This window comes from Pristiophorus japonicus, chromosome 10 (assembly GCF_044704955.1).
Source record: "Pristiophorus japonicus isolate sPriJap1 chromosome 10, sPriJap1.hap1, whole genome shotgun sequence".
Taxonomy (NCBI): domain Eukaryota; kingdom Metazoa; phylum Chordata; class Chondrichthyes; family Pristiophoridae; genus Pristiophorus; species Pristiophorus japonicus.
Window position 1 is genome coordinate 107447331 of NC_091986.1, and position 19575 is coordinate 107466905.

Genomic DNA, 19575 nt, shown 5'->3' on the forward strand with positions numbered 1-19575 from the left:
CTTTAAAACTGTGCTCCCAGGTTGTTGACCCCACTGCTAATGGAAATAGGTCCTTCCTATCCACTTTATCTAGGCCCCTCATAATTATATATACCTCAATAAGGCCTCCCCTCAGCCTCCTCTGTTCCAAAGAAAATGCTACTAAAAGGTACGAGTAGCTAGATTGGGAATGATTCCTGCCTCTGAAAACTGGACAGGAATTCTTCAAAGAACAGGAATTCCTGTCTGCAGTGTGCAACACCTTTAATGAGCAGCAGGAAGGAGTGGCACCAAGTGGAGCGGGAAGGGGTTAAAGTGAAGTCGGGCGAAGCATGTAGAAGCTGGAAGCAATGCTTTGGGGTAAGGGAGAGATGAAGGAGAGTATCAGCACTCAAGATGAGGAGGAGAAAATGCCATTGATCATTGATTTGGGGAAAAAGAGTGCCAATTTGATTTGAGGTGGATGGGAAAAGAATGTTAACGTGAACTTGGGGGAGGGGAGAAGAGAGCCAACTTGAAAGAGGAAGCTGTAAGTAGTATCAGCTTGGACTGAGTTAGAGGGAGAATAAGATTGCCAGGTTGACTTGAGGATGAAAGGGAATAGATTGCCAGCATGAATTATGAAAGCGTTGTAGGAGAAAGAATGGGTAAAGTAGAAAAAACTTGCATTTCTATATTGCCTTTCACAACTTCAGATGGCCCAAAGTACCTTTGAATGGTGAATGGTGGTGACTATTGTAAAGTAGTATAGATCGCCTGGGCGTTAAGCATCACCCAGTGATGGAAAATTTGACAGGGATGATTACAGGCCATTTGATGTTCCTTCCACTGAAATTAATTGAAGGAAAATCAGGCAATTTCTGTAAAAAGCAGTAATCCGCCAAAACCCAATTTTGCTCTCTGTACTCTACTCAACCAGCGCTCAAGATACAGGCAGTGAAGATGAACATTTACTCCAGTGTCTCTGTAAAAGGGTTGGGTGCTGGATGGGCTGCAGGTGTTCTGGGTATAAAGCAAATAGAGCACGTCTGCAAACTAGGGTGGGGTACAATTCAATATGGGAAATATTGATCCGGTTCATCTGTTAACATTCAAATGTCACTTTGTTTCTTCTTTAAAAAAAAATCTAAAAATCTATCAATTGCTTAGTATAAAAGTGGCTAAAATTAACCTCAAAATTCAAAAAATTTCAGGGAGGTATGCCCTTGAGCCTTCACAGAAATGCACCATTAATCTTGGCGTGGCTGAAGGTTACATGTGGAACAGGCAACACTTTGTGTGGAGCAATCATGTGGCTATCCACAAGATATAGATTGCTTTAAGTCTTCTCTGCATCTGTTTCCATAGCCTGCAAGTACGGGGGTGAATTTTAACTTCAAAAAACAGGTGCGTTTGGGTCGGGTGGGAAATAAAAGTGTTATAAATCTGAATCTCCAAACTGGTAATTTCCGGTTTTAACAAAAGTGGGACGGAAGTCAGCCCACTGCCAGGAGACGGGTCTGCATTTAAGTATTATAATGAGGCTAGAAGCCTCTGATTTAACCTCCATTTTAAATTTAACTTTAGCTGGTCAAGTTTTGCAGATCTTGTGAAACCCGGCAGCTAATCATCATCATCATGAGGAATCGAAAAAGACTTGCTTCCACTTTTAAAATGAGTCCTTAGGTGGCTGAACAGTCCAATGAGAATCACAGTCCCTGTCACAGGTGGGACAGATAGTCGTTGAGAGAAGGGGTGGGTGGGACAGGTTTGCACACTTTCCGCTGCCTGCGCTTGATTTCTGCATGCTCTCGGCAATGCGACTCGAGGTGCTCAGCGCCCTCCCGGATGCACTTCCTCCATTTAGGGCGGTCTTTGGCCAGGGACTCCCAATTGTCGGTGGGGATGGTGCACTTCATCAGGGAGGCTTTGAGGGTGTCCTTGGAACATTTCCTCTGCCCACCTTTGGCTTGTTTGTCATGAAGGAGTTCTAAGTAGAGCAATTGCTTTGGGAGTCTCGTGTCTGGCATGTGAACAATGTGGCCTGCCCAGCGGAGCTGATCACGTGTGGTCAGTGCTTCAATGCTGGGGACGTTGGCCTGGTCGAGGATGCTAATGTTGGTGCAACTGTCCTCCCAGGGGATATGTAGGATCATGCAGAGACATCGTTGGTGTTATTTCTCCAGCGACTTCAGGTGTCCACTGTACATGGTGCATGTCTCTCAGCCATACAGTAGGGCGGGTATTACTATAGCCCTGTAGACCATGAGCTTGGTGGCAGATTTGAGGGCCTGGTCTTCAAACACTCTTTTCCTGAGGCGGCCGAAGGCTGCACTAGTGCACTGGAGGCGGTGTTGAATCTCGTCGTCAATGTCTGTTCTTGTTGATGAGAGGCTCCCGAGGTATGGGAAATGGTCCATGTTGTCCAGGGTCGAGCCACGGATCTTGATGACTGGAGGGCAGTGCTGTGCGGCGAGGGCAGGCTGGTGGAGGACCTTTGTCTTATGGATGTTTAGCATAAGGCCCATGCTTTCATACGCCTCAGTAAATATGTCGTCATTGTCCTGGAGTTCAGCCTCTGTATGTGCGCTGACGCAGGTGTCGTCCGCGTACTGTAGCTCGACGACAGAGGTTGGGGTGATCTTGGACCTGGCCTGGAGACGACGAAAGTTGAACAGGTTCCCACTGGTTCTGTAGTTTAGTTCCACTCCAGTGGGGAGCTTGTTGACTGTGAGGTGGAGCATGGCAGCAAGGAAGATTGAGAAGAAGGTTGGGGCGATGACGCAGCCCTGTTTAACCCCGGTCCGGACATGAATTGGGTCTGTAATGCATCTGTAGGTAAGGATCACGACTTGCATGTCATCGTGGAGCAGGTGGAGGATGGTGACAAACTTTTGGGGGCAACCGAAACGGAGGACGACACTCCATAGACCCTCATGGTTGACAGTGTCAAAGGCCTTTGTAAGATCGAAGAAGGCCATGTATAAGGCCTGGTGCTGTTCCCTGCAGCTTTTGCGCTGCAAAAATCATGTCCTTTGTGCCCCGTAGGGGACGAAATCCGCAATGTGACTCCGGGAGGAGCTTCTCAGCCGCAGGGAGAAGACGGTAGAGGTGGACTCTCGCGATGGCTTTCTCAGTGGCTGATAACAGGGAAATTCCTCTGTAGTTGCGCAGTCGGACTTGTCCCCTTTTTTAAAGATGGTCACGATCACTGCATCTCTGAGATCTCCCGGCATGCTCTCCTCCCTCCAGATGAGAGAGATGAGGTCAGGTATTCGCGCCAAAACTGCCTCTCCGCCATACTTCAGTGCCTCAGTGGGGATTCCATCCGCACCCGTAGCCTTGTTGTTCTTAAGCTGTCTTATGGCTTTTTCTACCTCGTCAGTGTTGTGGTTTTACTGAGGTGGTGGCGGGTTGTACGCAAGTAAGGCAAGGACTGCTGGATCATTATGCTTACCTTCTGGATCCAGCATCCCTACCTAACCCATCCCTCCCCGTGAACGGAGAACCCACCCACGAGACCTGTGATCCTGCCCTCTATGAGGGCTGAAGGCTTCCCGCAACGAGGCCTCTCTTCCCTCCCCCACAACCCCCACCTGCTCCTCTGGCCCCCACTCTGCTCCTCAGGCTGCCAATCATTCCCTACCCACCCCCCAATCTTCTGCGGACACCGATCGTTCCTTAATCGCCTCCTACCACCCCCCTCGGTCTTCCAGCCGCTTATCGTTCCTGACCCCCTCGCCATGGTGCTTCTGCCCTCTTTTTGCTCCCGTCCACCCCTGCTGCTCCCCCAGCCCCCTTCCCCATGCTCCTCCTGTCCCCAATTTTTCACGATTCCCCCATTCCTGTGCAATTCCCAGCCCCCATTTGCCCGCCAGCCCCGCGCTGCACCTCTGACCCTTCCCGTGCTCCTCCACCTCCCACGTAATCCCTTCCACCATCCGTTTTCTCTGCGGCCTAATGCCACAGGCCTACCCACCCGCAGCCAGTCAGCCCCTCAATCCAGCTGGCTGTAGGTAGGAAACAGAGGTTTCCCATGCAAATCAAGCCCTGCCGTTTGGATCACTTTGGAGTTCACCCGCTCCCAGACCGCCTCCCCATTAAAATTCAGGCCCCTGTATGTAATGCTAAGCTTGCTTGCTACCTGTCTCCATGAATGGTGCCATAGTGTTCTCTGGGGAGGGGACCCAGAAGTGGCAAATAAAGTAACCCACTGCACACCCACCTTATTTGGCCATCTAGCAGACAGCTTAGTGTTTCTCTATCACTTTGTCACTTGCCCACAGAATGTGTTTTGTCTCTATTAAACAAGTGTACACACTTGAAAGGTGTGTTACTTCATTTATGCTCGACAATTCTCCTCATTCCTCAGCCTTTGTCAAGGTGGACTAATATCGGAAATTGACTTAGAATCTTGATGAAGGCTGAAATTAATAGTTGTCTCCAGGTGCAAGCACTGCTGTATTTAAATGAGTGAAAGCAGAAAGATTGGCTTTTCACTGACTTCTAGCAATGTTGCCCATTAACCAAAATTGTACTGATAGCGGAATTTTAAGTCCAACATTCCAGCGAAAAAACTAATTGGCTAATGTCCTCAGCAATACAAACAGAAAATGATAAAACAACAACTTGTATTTGTATAGTGCCTTTAAGGTAGTACAACATCCCAAGGTGCTTCACAAGTGCAATACAAGACAAACAATTTGACACCGAGCCACATAAGGAAGAATTAGGGAAGGTGAGCAAAAGCTTGGTCAAAGAGGTAGGTTTTAAGGAGCGTCTTAAAGGAGGAGAGGTAGAGAGGCGGAGAGGTTTAGGAAGAGAATTTCAGAACTTAGGGCCTTGGCAACAGAAGGCACGGCCACCAATGGTTGAGTGATCATAATCATGGATGCTCAAGAAGGCAGAATTAGAGGTGTGCAGATATCTCGGAGCAGCAGGAGATCACAAAGATAGGGAAGAGCGAGGCCATGGAGGGATTTAAAAACAAGGATGAGAATTTTGAAATCGAGGTGTTGCTTAACCGGGAGCCAATGTAGGTCAGCGAGCACAGGGATGATGGGTGAACGGACTTGTGCAAGTTTTGGATGACCTCAACGTTACGTAGGGTAGAATGTGGGAGGCCAGCCAGCAGTGCATTGGAATAATCAAGTCTAAAGGTAACAAGGGCATGGATGAGGGTTTCAGCAGCGGATAAGCTTGGGCACAAGCAGAAACAGGCGATGCTACCGAGATGATGCACAGAATATACGCACAGCCAGTTAGATCACATTCCAAAGAAAACAGGAAATAACTGTCTTTTGGTACATTAAAGGGCAGTCAATTATTATTTGTTTCAACTGAGAACACTTGTTTGATAGAGACAAATGGAATTCCAGTATAAGGTATAAAATGCCAAATTATTTGTTATATGAAAAATGCTGTAACATGATATATCTTTACAATCTGTCACGAAATTTAAGAAACACAGTATCATTGTGCAGCAATCAAATAAACACAAGAGGCTTTTCTGCCACAAAATAAAAATCATTGATTTGCATATCCCAAATATTTTGGAATCAATACCAAGAAACCGTTTATGGTTTTGACAATGAAATTATAATTCAAAACAAAATTAATATGCAGTTTGTTCATGAATAGCTCCTGAAAGAAATAGATAAGCAGACTGCTCAAATTTTGATAAATGTACTACTTTTATAAATTATATTCACCCACAACCTTCTAAACAATTACTCATTTCTGAATAAAATAAAGCACAGAAATGTCTATTCCAATTTTAACTGATGAACATTGTATGTACACACCAATTTAATAGCAGTTACAGGAAAAAAAAGATATACTAAATAAAAGGTGCTTCAAGCATACAAAATGGTTTCAACATTGACTTATCCAATGTCTGGCAATGTAGGCACGTTCCTAGTAAGCAAGGTATGCATTATTTTTGTACATTTGTACTTCTGTAAATTCACCAATCCTTCCGCCAGTAATGCCCGAAGAAGCCTCCAACCAAAAATCCAGTCCAGGGATTTTTAAAGATGGGAGTTCAGGTAGAAAAGGCTGTAAATTTGGGAATCTGGGTTTTGTAGGTAGTACACTTGACTGACAATTTAAATGAATAAAAATGCAAGGAACTGGTGTTGAATTTGTACAAGACATTGGTTAGGTCATAATTGAAGAATTGTGTGTATTACTGGGCACCAGTATTATGATGGAAAATAGAGCAATGAAAAGCATAAAGCAAAAATTTGCAACAAAGTTATCAGGAATGAGAGTTTACAGTTATGAAAAAAAGTTGGGGCCTTTCCCTGTAACTGAGAATGTTAAGGGGGAAATCAAATAGTTTTCAAAAGGTTTTCAAACTGGTTGGTAAATTGGTAACAAATGGAGAATCAGAATTATCAATAGAGCAAAAGGAAAAGTTTTACGACAAATGGTTATTGATGCAGAGGGTATAACATCATTAAAGAAAAACAAACTATTTGAAAAGGAATAATATGAAACCATACGGGAAAGAGCAGGAACAAGGGGTAAGAGTATGGGCTCAATTTTGCCCAAGCCCATTTTCTGGCATATTGCCAGAGTTACGCCCGTTTTTCTAGGCCAGAAATGCGCCGAAAATAATTTGTCAAAGTTTCCCCGATCTATAATTCAAATTTAGCGCCGTGCAGCGTGTCCAGTCGCCTTGGGGGAGGGGGGGGTGGAGCTTGCGGTGCTGCACCTTCTGCGCATGCGTGGGGAAAAAAAAATTATGTTTCTATGTTTCTGACGTCGTTGCAACGGACGTGCATGTGCTGTACAGCTCTGAGTTGGCAATCGGCTATTTTTAAAGAGCCAGTTGTGTGTGTTATAAGTGCTTCGTGAGAGCATTGAAAAAATTGCAGCTGCAGCAATACAAGTTGCAACGCGGTGCAAGGACCAGGAATTTCTTACAGGAAAAAGTGACTGTGATTGAGGTCAGATGGCAGGGGCTGGACACCAGCTGAGGTTACATAAAAGTTTCACCCAAAGAAATGAAGAAACACTGGAACCAAGATTACTGTGCAATGGTGACCACCACGAGATCTGGAGACCAGTGTAAAAAGAAGTGGCAGGATCTTGTCAAGTAGTTAGTGTAAGTAATATTTTTATTTATTCAATGCAATTGCAATTGTAAATGTGACCAGCTGTATATGTCCCACCCAGCAGAAAGACACCCGCTCTAAAAAGTTATGTTTTCATCTTTGCAGAGGAAAGTGGCACACAACAAATGAGAAAGAACCTGAACAGGAGGAGGCCCGGCAAATATGTAGCCACTGACACCCTTGGAAGAGAGGGTCGCTGCTGTGATGGGTCGTGCCTGGAGAAAAGCAATCACCACTGCACAAGCTGGGCTCACACTCGAGGAAGAGGGTAAGTCCTGCAAATTCCACAGTCTGGCTTTCCTAAATGTTAAGTACTGCTTCGGTTCATGGGGATGCCTCCGTCAGCTACGCTTCGGTACATGCAATGTGCTATCATTCATTGTGGTCCTTCAAATCAGCCTGCTGCCTGGCCTGTGCTTTGTGAGCCTACTCATGCCACCCACTCTGCCCCCTCCTCTGCTGCTAACCATTTGTCTGTGTTCTGTTATATTTTGCAGAACTTGAGGCCGACCCTGACGATGTAGAAGAAAATTCAGACGAGGACCAGCCTGAACAGGATAACATCTTCAAATCCAACCCTCCAGACCAAGAACATGTAGGTGAGGGGGAAGGGGAGGGAATAGAGCTGGATGAATCCCCCATTGTTTTACTGACTTTCGAGGAGGTGCCGCTCATTGCAGTGACAGCCCCTTCTATGACTAGTGGTTTGACATAGTTTCCCACCTTCCGAGGTTGCGGGTCCCAGTGGTGGGATGCAGTGAGGCACACCCAGGGTCCCACCTTCCGAGGTTGCGGGTCCCAGTGGTGGGATGCAGTGAGGCACACCCAGGGCTCCACCTTCCGAGGTTGCGGGTCCCAGTGGTGGGATGCAGTGAGGCACACCCAGGGCCCCACCTTCCGAGGTTGCGGGTCCCAGTGGTGGGATGCAGTGAGGCACACCCAGGGTCCCATCTTCTGAGGTTGCGGGTCCCAGTGGTGGGATGCAGTGAGGCACACCCAGGGCCCCACCTTCCGAGGTTGTGGGTCCCAGTGGTGGGATGCAGTGAGGCACACCCAGGGCCCCACCTTCCGAGGTTGCGGGTCCCAGTGTTGAGATGGAGAGCAAGGAGAGCTCGACCACGCTCTCCTGAGGTGCAGATGTCGTTCAGATGATGCCAATGAGTGCGGAGAACATTGACCTTATCCGATCACTCCTGGACGCCATCAGTGGGGTGATTGAAGAGGTAGCGGGACTGTCGGGAGAAGTAACAGCAATGACATGAGAAATGGGAACGATATCCGGGACCATCAGTGAGGGAATATTGACTATGAGGGAGCTGATGCGCTGTCAGTGACCATCAGGGAGGGAGTGTCAGAGATAGTGCAAACACTGTCAGTGACCATGAGGGAGGGAATGTTGCAGGTAGTTGAGACAGTTTTGCTCAACATGAGGGAGGAAATGTTGCAGGTCACTGATAAACTGTCAGGGCGCATGAGGGATGGCATGTTGGAGTTAGCTGCTGCAATAAGGGAACACGCCCAGACCCCGCGTCCAATGACAGATCCAACAGCCACTCCCACTCCAATCCCCACACAAGCCCACTGTGAAGAGCCCACTGTGTAATCCCATCACTGAAGCAGAGAAACGTTACAATGACAGCCAGATAGCGACACGCAACATCGTCAAAAAGACAATTGGAGTCCTAAAGCAGCGTTTCAGATGCCTGGACCATTCGGGTGGCAGCCTACAGTACCACCCTGACCAGGTCACTGAGTTTATTGTGGTGTGTTGCATGTTGCATAACCTAGCTATAAGGAGAGGACAACAAATGCCAGGTGGGGCTGCAGGTCCACCTCCAGAAGCAGGGGAGATGGAAGAGCCAGCCGGCAAGGAGCAAGAGGAGGAAGTGGCGGAAGAGGAGGCTGGTGAGGACCTAGAGGAGGCCAATCAGCCTGGGCGATCTAGCCATGGTCCCACCACGCCCCCACCCTGCGGCCGCACTCCCCCTTCCCCCCGCCCGCTCCCTCCGACGATCAGTACCTAGTGGTAGTTACGCGGCTGCTAAGCTGTGGTGTCAGCAGTTCATTTATGAACGCTTTTCCTGAACTTACATTGTGGATAGTCACATTTACATTTACAGTTAAGGTTAAGCAAAAGTTGCATTTGTGTTGAGTTATGTTTTTGCCTTGCCTGCATTGGCCTGGCATTTGCATTAATGCTTAACTTAAGTAAGCTTTTGTTATAATAATAGAATGCACAACAAATGCAGAACAATTGTTAAAATATAATGCTTAATGTAACTATGAGAGAATGCACAACAATTGTTAAACTCAATAAAACATTTTATTTAACAGAAATAATTATTTAAAATATTTTATCAACACCCTCTCCCCACCCCCCCAACCCACCCCTCCCCCCTCCCCCCCACCCCAAACAACAATGAAAGTACAAACTTTAAAAAAATTAACAAATTATTATGAAAATGCAACCCCCCTCCCTACCTGCTGCCACTTTTCCCTTCAGGTCCTTTCCCAACCCGTGTTGTAGCACCGCCCGCCCGTTTTGGTCTCCGCAGACCAAGATGAAGCTGGCATGCAACGGGCAACAACAAGACTTCCTGCCCTGGTGGTGGTATGAGAGTGGAAGACGAAGCATGACGATGTTCGTCTTCTGAGTCAGGAGGAACTGTATCTTCCATACTCGCTTGAGTGCTAGGGGTCGCACTTTGAGCCAACAAGAGACCTTGGGGTGCAGCGCCTTGTCCAGCCAGCAACGCATGCCGAAGGTGTGATCTCCCTGCACATGATGTGTGATCTCCGTCTGCCCTTCCGAGGTAGGCGATTGCTCACCTCGCTAACCCGACCTCCGTGGGGTCAGTGTGTGCAATATGTCGTGCCTTGGCGTCGCCAGCTGCACACCGCTTGGTCCCGGTGCCTCATCGCTCTCAATGGAGATGACCAATGGAGGTTCAACCCCCCCCCCACCCCAAATCAATAGACGCCTCGTGCAGGAGCTCCAGCTCTTCTTCGTCCTCCTTCTGCTCCTCCTCTAGGCGAGGAAAGTGCTCATGTTCCTCTAGCTCCTCTTGTTCCTTCTGCTTCACCGATGGTACAGGTGAAGGTGCTGGTGCTGACTGCACATGTACCAGTGTATCAGGTTTACTTTAAAAACACATATGATGACATTGTTACAGAGCTTATTAGAACATAACGGTGAACATTACCAAGAGACGTTACATATCAATACTTTTCACTACCCCAGAAAGCTGTAGCTGCTGCAATCCCTGCTTCTTTTGCCCTGCTTCTTATGCATGCATGAAATGACATATTAGTACATCATAAGTACATTACAAGTATATTGCATTTTGCATTATAATTACAGGACATTAGATCAGTTACATACTTATGTTTTTAATACTTAATACAGTTCGACAAATTAAAAATTACTCATGGAACGCATGGCTGGGTTCGGCCAGACCACGGGTGGTAGCCGCATGGCTATCATGGCCAACCAGCGCGGCCGCAAGCTCTTCAATTTCAGATGTTGGCTGCAGCTGAGCAGTGCCACCCCCTGTCAGCCGTTGCTCGGCATGGTTGATAGATATCTTCTTCTGCAAACGAGAAAAGAGCATGGCATGGCATGGCATAAGCTAATGGACTAGGAAGTATCTTGAGGTCACAACAGTTTAAAATGTTTAAAATGTTACATGCTGCTGGTTCAGATCACTGTCTGGATCTGATCATGGTTTACATAACACATTTAAGAAAGACAAACTCAAATTCAATGCAGGAGATTCATTGTTATAATAAAAATTTACATGCATGCATGCATCAGTAAAATATTAAATATAAAATTTGAAATAGAAAATGCAACTTACTGTTAACATGGTTTAATTAATACAATAAAGAATGTCAAACTTGAATTAAATGCAGGACATTCATTGCTCTAATAAAAATTTCCATGCAAAAGTAAAACATTAAATATAAATTATAAAATATTAAGTGCAAATTACTGTTAACATGGTTAACATACATTCAAGGATTAGATTCAATGCAGGAGATTCATTATTCTAATAAAAATTTGCATGCATCAGTAAAATATAAAATATAAAATGCCACTTACTCTTGCTGCAGCCACCAAGCTATTCCAGCATTTTCTGCACTGGTCACTTCCCCTCGCCTCATGGAATGCAGACGAAACCATGTCTGCAATCTCCGCTCAAATTTTTCGGTAGACACGGGGAGGAAGTTTCCCATGCACACCCCGTGTCAAATCGGCCCACCTGGCATGCACCTCGTTGACAAGGGCCTCGTTTGCCTCATCACTAAAGGGTTTAGCCCTTTTCCTCTCTGAATCTGTCTCATAGGTCATTTTCAAATTGGTTATACAATTATTTAGATTTAAATGTAAATATAAAATTGGAAACGCTGCAAATAAATTGACTTTAATGTTCTTTCTTCCTCCTCTCTCAATCTCCTCTCTCTCTCTCTAGCCCTCCCTCTGCCTTCTGAGCATGTGAGATAATCCCTGACCTCCCGAAATGCGATAAAACCAGTCAGCCGAAAAAAATATTTCACACATGCGCAGAAGTCCGTTGCTAGGGAAGCTTTTGACTTCCTCGTTCGATGGGCGAACACGACATCGCCAAAAAATCAGATCGCCCATTCCATATCACCGGTCTATGGCCGAGTGGAAAATCGCAACAAAAAAAAAATGGGCTCTGTACCAGCGATTACTAAGGATGAGACGTCCTACATCACTGGAACAAGGCCCATTTTTGGGGGTGATGGCCACCTAGTGGAAAGTCTAGTCCCAAGGATTGATACAACTCATAAAATCCCACAGAAGAGCCCCTGGATTGATTGGCTGTAGGGGGAAAAACAATTCCCTCCAGAGTCTGCAATTCTGCAAGAAACCAGGACAACAAAAGAACCCCACAAGGCGTACATTCTTGGAGAACGGGACACTTAAGATAGTAAGTTATCTTTTGCCCTGTAGACTCTGTGCAAATTGTGGATATCCAGGCCAATCATCGCAACCAGTCAAACAGATCACCACAAACAGCGGATCAATCCAGACACATTAACAGAAACCTCAGCTCAGTGGGTGATTTATTCATAAAATGGATATATATATATACACGAGCTAGAAGCAGCTCGAGGCAAACGAAAAGGAACGTAATGAATGCGGAAGAAACAGAAGCGAAGAGAACGACAAGAGGGAACATCGAAGAGGAACAGAACCAACGGCCACGAACCTACAATCTATGGTTACAGCAACTAACTGGACGGATGATTGTATGTCTTCGGTCAATTCTCTCAGAAGTCTTGTTCTGTAGTTTTTAGTTAGTTTTTGCATAATAAAACTGACAATTGTGTTAAGCCTAAAATTTGCATCAAGTGTAATCCTTTCCTGTAATTCGCGAAGTCTACGAATCAAGGTAGAGTGTAAAACGAACACCCTACAGTCATGTGACTTCACTCCTTCTCTCTCTCTCCATGCTCCCACTTATTGCAGACTTCAGAAGCCTTCCGACTGGCACTTCGCTCCCCAGGCTCAGTCTGCATAAGCCTTCTGATCGGCACCTTGTTCCCCGGGCTCAGTCTGTAGAAGCCTTTCCCATCGGCACCTCGCTCCCCGGGCTCAATCTGAAGAAGCCTACCCATCGGCACCTTGCTCTCTCTCTCCTCTCCCCCCCCGGGCTGAGCCCCGAACCCTTGTGTCCAGGTGTGGGGCCAATTCTGCCAGCCAAAGCTACGACCCTCCAGCCCTGCTTCAAGACCTTTGGTGGTGGCGTGTAAGTGAGTAAAAAAAGAGAAAACTTCTGAAATACAACAAATTTCCATTTGTTATGTTGACAGGTAAAAAAAAGTTGAACTCTACTATTGATTTTTACAGTGCTCTTGACTCCCTCCAAAATCTTTGATTAAAAACAATGGCATCTTTCAGCGCCAATTTGTCAATATGCGCTGGTTTTCTTAAGTGCCCAGAAGATTTTTCAGGAGTGGCCGTATACGCTGACTTAGGAGGAAAACATTTTGGCCAAATTGCGAAAATTTATAAAAAACCGGCGCAGACATGAGGGAACGTGAAAAAAACTAGTTTAGAAAAATCGTAACTAAGTCAGTTACGCTGGTGCAGATCGCAGGGGGAAACTTAAAAAAAAAAATACACAAAAAAAATGTCGCGCACCAAAAAAACTGCGCAAATGACCTGGGAAAATTGAGCCCTATAAGCTCCAGTTGGAAAGTGAACTGTGGTACAAGCACAATGGCCCAGTTGGCCTCATGTGTTGTCATTTCTGGTTTCTATGAAATACTGTAAACTCGGTTTATTCCACATTTTGACCTGTTTGGAAATTTTGGGTGGTAGATGTCCTACAAGAATTGTATTTTCATTAATGATTATTTTCCCACTGAATTATAAATTTCAAATTTCCTACAAAAAATACCGTTATTCAGCTGAAAACAACACGGCATTTGCACTTCTGATTTTGTTTAATGGCAAGGAACTTCATTAACCCACTACCAACTGACAACAACCCTCAGGTTTCCAAAAGAAGCTGATTAGAATTCAATTTAATGTGTCGCAACAATCAGATTTTAAATGCTTTTATTCTGAATCTGGAGAACTTCTCTTCTGAGTAAACTGGTTGAAGGCCACTGCAGTTTGCAATTAGTACACTTGACTGACCATTTAAATGACAAGGTCCATGGGTCCAGGGAATGGGATTGCATGACTTCACCTACAATTATTGATAATGGGTTGTGGTTAAGTCAAAGCTATCTATAAGCAACATTTGTGTTAATAATTTGACCCTCCCTCACTATAACTGCTTTTCAATCTGGCTAATCTGGATCCCATAATATAAATGAAATGAATTAATGTAATCTCAGATCACTAAAAGAAAAATAATCTTCCCAAATGGCCAAGCATTAATACAAATCTCTAATTATATTAGGAATACTTGTGGGTGAGAGAACGAATGCAATTGAGGGCTCTGTGACTTTAGAAACCATAACAATGTCTGTTCATCATATGACCCCGAGTATTAGTACGAGTCATCTTCTGCAACTATCTTGTTTCATTGTAATGGAGCCACAATTGTTCACACGCCTGTTACCCACCTTTCCAACTATCTACCAGAATTTTGTTGGACAATGCCTTGCAGTGGGACAACAAGCAATCTGTTTATCAAAAGCTCAATTGAGTTGATCAGAATTGTCAAATTGAGGATTGTGGCTATGGATTGTACAGCGTACTTCCAAAATGATCTGACAGCAATTCTAGTACTGTGGGCCCAAGTTTCGGCCTCAGTTGCTCCTGATTTTTTGGAGCAACTGGTGTAGAACGGAGTATCTTAGAAATTCAAATTCTCGGCATTTAGTTTGCTCCAGTTCTAGTCAGTTAGAACAGTTTCATTTGGAACAGAATTTTTTTTTCAAAAGGGGGCGTGTCCGGCCACTTACGCCTGTTTTCAAAGTTTCGGCAGTGAAAACTTACTCCAAACTAACTTAGAATGGAGTAAGTGAAGATTTTTGTACGCTCGAAAAAACCTTGTCTACATTTTAGAAAATTAGGCGTAGGTTACAAATCAGGCGTAGGGAATGGGGGGGGGGGGGGGTTTAAAGGGAAGTTTACAAACATTAAACACTTCAGTTTTACAAATAAAGAGCCATCATCAATAATAAATGATAAAAACATCAATAAATCAACCAATAAATCAATCCCAAAAAATTAATAAGAAATAATTTTTTTTTTTAAATCAATAAATAAAACATTTTGTACTTACCGACTGCAGCACCGGGAGTTCTCCAACAGCGTGCTGGGATGCCCCCCCCCCCATCCCACAGTGTGTCTCTGTCAGTATCTCTATCTCTTTGTCTGTCTGTCTGTGTGTGTCTCTCACTCTCTATCTGTCAGTGTCTGTGTTTCTGACAGTGAGGGGAGGGGGAGGAGGGAGGTAGCGGGAGAGAGGGGGGGAAGGGGGTGGGGAGGGAGGGAGGAAGGCAGAGGGGGAGGGAGGGAAGGGGGAGGGATGGGGAGGGGGGAGAAGGGGGAGAGGGGGGAGAAGGAGAAGGGGGGAGAGGGGGGAGAAGGGGGAGAAGGGGGAGGGGGGGAGAAGGGGGAGAGGGGGGAGAAGGGGAAGGGGGGAGAGAAGGGGAAGGAGGAGGGAAAGGGAAAGGGGGGGAAAGGGGAAGGGGAAGGGGGAAAGGGGAAAGGGGGGAAAAGGAGAATGGGGGAAAGGAGAATGGGGGGAAAGGAGAAGAGGGGGGAAGGAGGAGGGGGGGGAAGGAGGAGGGAGGGGGGAAGGAGAGTGGGGGGGAGGCTGAACGGGCCGGGCCCGGCGGCCAGGCCCAAGACTTCGGGCAGGGCCCATCCCCAGCACCAGATTTACAGGTAGGTGGCGTTGGGTCGGGTCGGTGTCGGGAGCGCGGGTCGGAGCCGGTCCAGGGGGGGGGGGGGGGGGGGGGGGGGCGGAGGGAGCGGTCGGGAGCACGGGTCGGTCGGGGGGGGGGGGGGGGGGGGGGAAGGAGGGAGGTCGGTTCGGGTCGGTTCATGTCGGGGGCGGGGGGAGGGAGGTCAGGTGCGGGTGGGGGGGTTGTCAGGTGCGCGGGTCGGGTCCAGTCCGGGGGATCTGGTCCGGTCCAGGGGGGGAAGCGGGAGTCGGGTCGGTGTCGCGGTCGGGTCCGGGGGGGGGGGGGGGGGAGCGGGAGTCGAGTCGGGTCCGAGCAGGAGCTGGGCGTGGAAGGCAGCCTTATGCACACAGCCCCAGTGAGGCCATTCGGCTAGGGCTAGGGGCTGCGTGCTTCGAGCCCCTCCCACACAGTTTTGGGCGCCTGGAGCTACTGCACATGCGCGCCCACTGTAGCGCGCATGTGCAGAGGTCCCGGCACTGTTTTCAGCGCAGGGACCTAGCTCCGCCCCACACAGCTCGTGCTGCGCCGCGCTGAGGGCCAGAGGACCAGCAGGGAGCCGGAGAATCAGGAAGTTTTTTTTAGGCGCACTTTGTGGCGCGAAAAATGGGTGTCTAGGTCGGGGCTGCGCCGTTCTCGGCACGGCCCAAAACTTGGGCCCAAAGTGAGGTAAGTATGCTGTACAATTGTTTTTAAAGTACTTTAACATCCTGCATCACTCGCATGCTTTAGTAACAAAGTCCTCAATTGTGCTTCTTGCAACTTTTGCATCTTGTTCAAACAAGATCAATGCACAGCATGCTAAACTTTTGAATTTCATCTCTTTATCTTTGTGAAAATTACATAATGTTTCTGTTATTTACATTATACTCGTCAATGTTCATCATTCCTAATATTGCTGTACCAAATGTGCAAGCTGAAAATTTACAGACTCTCAATTATCTGACAATTTCCATTATCCCCCGAGGGTAGTCAGTTTATTGTGTTGGTGATATATATGTCGATTCATTTAAAATAAAATAAAAACCTTCTTCCTTCTTCTGGTTTGGTCCTTTTGGGTGATTATACAACAGAACCTCACAGAATAACTAGATTGTGATATAAAGTAACTATCTAATCTACCTCACAGATTATTTTCAAATATGCAAATTGCCGCCGAACTCACCGTCCTCTTTTACTACCATATTTTTCCCAAGCTCCAGCTAAGCCTCTATTAATGTTAATAGAGAAATTTGAATACTGATTAGCTGAACCCCTGATAATCACTAATCTTTTGATCTCTGCCCATCTACAGTTGCAAAATCTGATATTATGACTAATTATACTAAACAATAACAAAGCAGAATTCAAACTATAATGCTCCGTACACATATGTTCATCGCATCACAATGCTAATTAAAGGCAACTCAAAGGTTCAAGTGATTAAAGACCACTGTACAGCCATAGGGTCATAAGCCATGTCCTAAGGTTGCTACTCACTCAAACTGGTACAAAAATTGTTGAATATCCCACAAAGATAGAAAAATGCAGCAAAAAACAAGAAACGTATTCCCAAGAACATTACTATTACTCTTGACATTAGCATAATTTATTAAATTTAATGTGCCGAAGTGACATTCTCTGTATAGTTTAAATACCTCATCAGTTTGCAGGGTACCTGCTGATCATGGAGGTTTCAACCCACATTTACAAAATGGTACACTGCAGTAGCAACTATATGAATGAGCAAAACCTCTCTAATTCATTTAAATATACAAAGCCCACATCATTTCTACATAATTAGCTGTACAAATTAGAAATGAATTGGCTACTGGAAGTGGGTTATTATTGTGGGGTTTATTCCTATGGTTTTTCCTGAGGAACAGTTTAATTCAGGTTGGCAAACATATCAGTTCAAAGCTGGACCTCTAGAACCATCATATTTGTCTGTATGCTCTGCTTCACCTGGCCAAAAAAGCTAACTATAAATCACTATTTAATATATTTTTGTGGCTGGTAATTACTGCTGAGTACAACAGACAGTTTGAACCTTTCTACTCAAGGAGGAACTTATGTGGATAACACAAGAAGAAAGGAGTTGAATGCAATGCACTAAGATTACTCTTAGATCCAATTTTTTCTCTCCAATAGTCTACTTTCTATTCTCAATTCCTTTGTCATAGGAAGAGTAGTGATTGATTGAAACCTAAGCAGTTATAGGATGCCATCAATTCAGCAGTGTGAATTGCCAAGAAGAAAGCCTACATGCAACCTTGCTAAAAAAAAAATTTTCAAGCAAAGTATTGGCATTTCAGGAAGTCCATTCAACCATATCTGTCAGCTTCAATTTGCAAATGGCTTTGAACATGTTGCAACTTAGACAGTATTAAAGAGCTTTGCTTGAAATGAGAATGTTGATTAGTTTTACAGTGTCTACGCTTTATCATCATGACTGAGTTTAATTGAAACTTTAAATGCATCTTCAGTGGCTGTCAGATGCTACAGCAATATGGGCTATACAAGATGCTTGACATTTTACAATTTATGCTTCAAATCTCACAGTATTTTATAAACGGCTCTGTCATTCACTTTGCACTAACAAATGTAATGTCAACACTTCAAGCATCAATCATGATTGTAATTGTCAAAATGAACGTAAAAGTATAATTTGTGGTAGAATTCAGTTTGATTCAAAAATGTTTTATTTTTACATTTTAATTTTCTATACATGAAGCCCAACACAGGCTTAATACATTAGTATCTACAGATAAATGGTCTTGAATTTTTATATGACCATAAGTAATCTATCTTAACTCTTGATTGAAATTTTAGCCAGTATTTCATATACCATAAGTCTTTAAAAACTTTTAACTGAGTTAAACGTGAAGAGTTTATTTTGGAAGGGATTCTCATGTATTTCAGGTAAATGTGGCAGTTAAAACATATTTTATGCAAAATATTCACGACACTATAAATTTCTAATATGAGCTGCCAAATAAGAGATATTTTAGCAACGTATCGCCATAAATTATTTTTAGTGATGACAATAAGCAAAAATGAAAATAAAACCTAGCTTTTAATGCATCTATACTCGGAATAATGTGCGGTACACTGAAGTACTGCACAATTTTCACATTAAAGGACTATAATTTACTGATGCCAGGACTTAAATTGTAACATGTCATTAATCAGGTTTGTTAAAAATGAAACGAGAGAATTTCCTAACACCCTAGCTGTAAAGAGGCTCATTGAAAATGTACCCATTGGTCTGATTCCTTATGTACTATGACATTAACAGAAACTTCATTGCGAGTAATTTTCATCTAGGCACAGAGGCACTTAGACCAACTTGACATGCAGTTCTGGATTAGGCTATCTTTGCATTCTGATTCTTGGTGCCAGTTCTGGTAGGTCAGGGAATGGGGGAGACAGAGGATGAAGGCGAGGCAAGCGCAAGGGGGATGGTCGGGCAGAGGCACAGACAGAGAATGACTTCCAAGAACCAAACAACAACACTAAATTAAAGCACTCTTAAATAGTTACCAACCTGTGCTTCCAGACCTGAGACACACTCCCAACTATGTTGTTAGGCCCCTGCCCTCCTATCACTGCTGACAGGCAACGGGATGTGAATGGCAACAGGGACGGGTTATGTCGGCAGTGTGGGGTTGGGGGTGGGGGCAGATTTTCGGATCAGAAATCTGGAAGTCTACGTTTCTCAGCATGCGTTTTTTGTCTTTGAGATGTTCCCAGTCTGAACGTCAGTCTGATTGACAGGCTTGGCTTCCAGTCAAATTCAGGCCTATGATCCAGATTCCTGGCAGGACCAGGTAGGTCCGATCCCTAACCCAGAGATGGCGGGGGGCAGGGGGGAGACGGGCGGTGGAGGAAGGTGATCTCCGACTCCGGCGATCTTTGTGTGGGGTGGTGGAGGAAGCTAGGTGGGCTCTTGCTCCTCCTGGCCCACAAGGAATGCTGTAAAGGCACTTAACTTCTCCCTGAAGCTGTCCTCGTGTTCTTGTCTCCCTTGAGCTGCCGGCTTTCCCGAGGCTTGGGAAACCCAGCAGGCCACAGTTAACCCTGTAAAACAGGGTAAATCAGAGGCTGCCGGCTCAATTAA

General features: G+C 45.4%; 1 protein-coding gene across 3 annotated transcripts in view; it reads right to left on the reverse strand.

The window, feature by feature from the left end:
• Positions 1-19575, reverse strand: part of LOC139275058 (protocadherin Fat 3-like) — a 941319-nt gene that overhangs the window by 435853 nt on the left and 485891 nt on the right. The gene's annotated exons all lie outside the window — the stretch shown is intronic.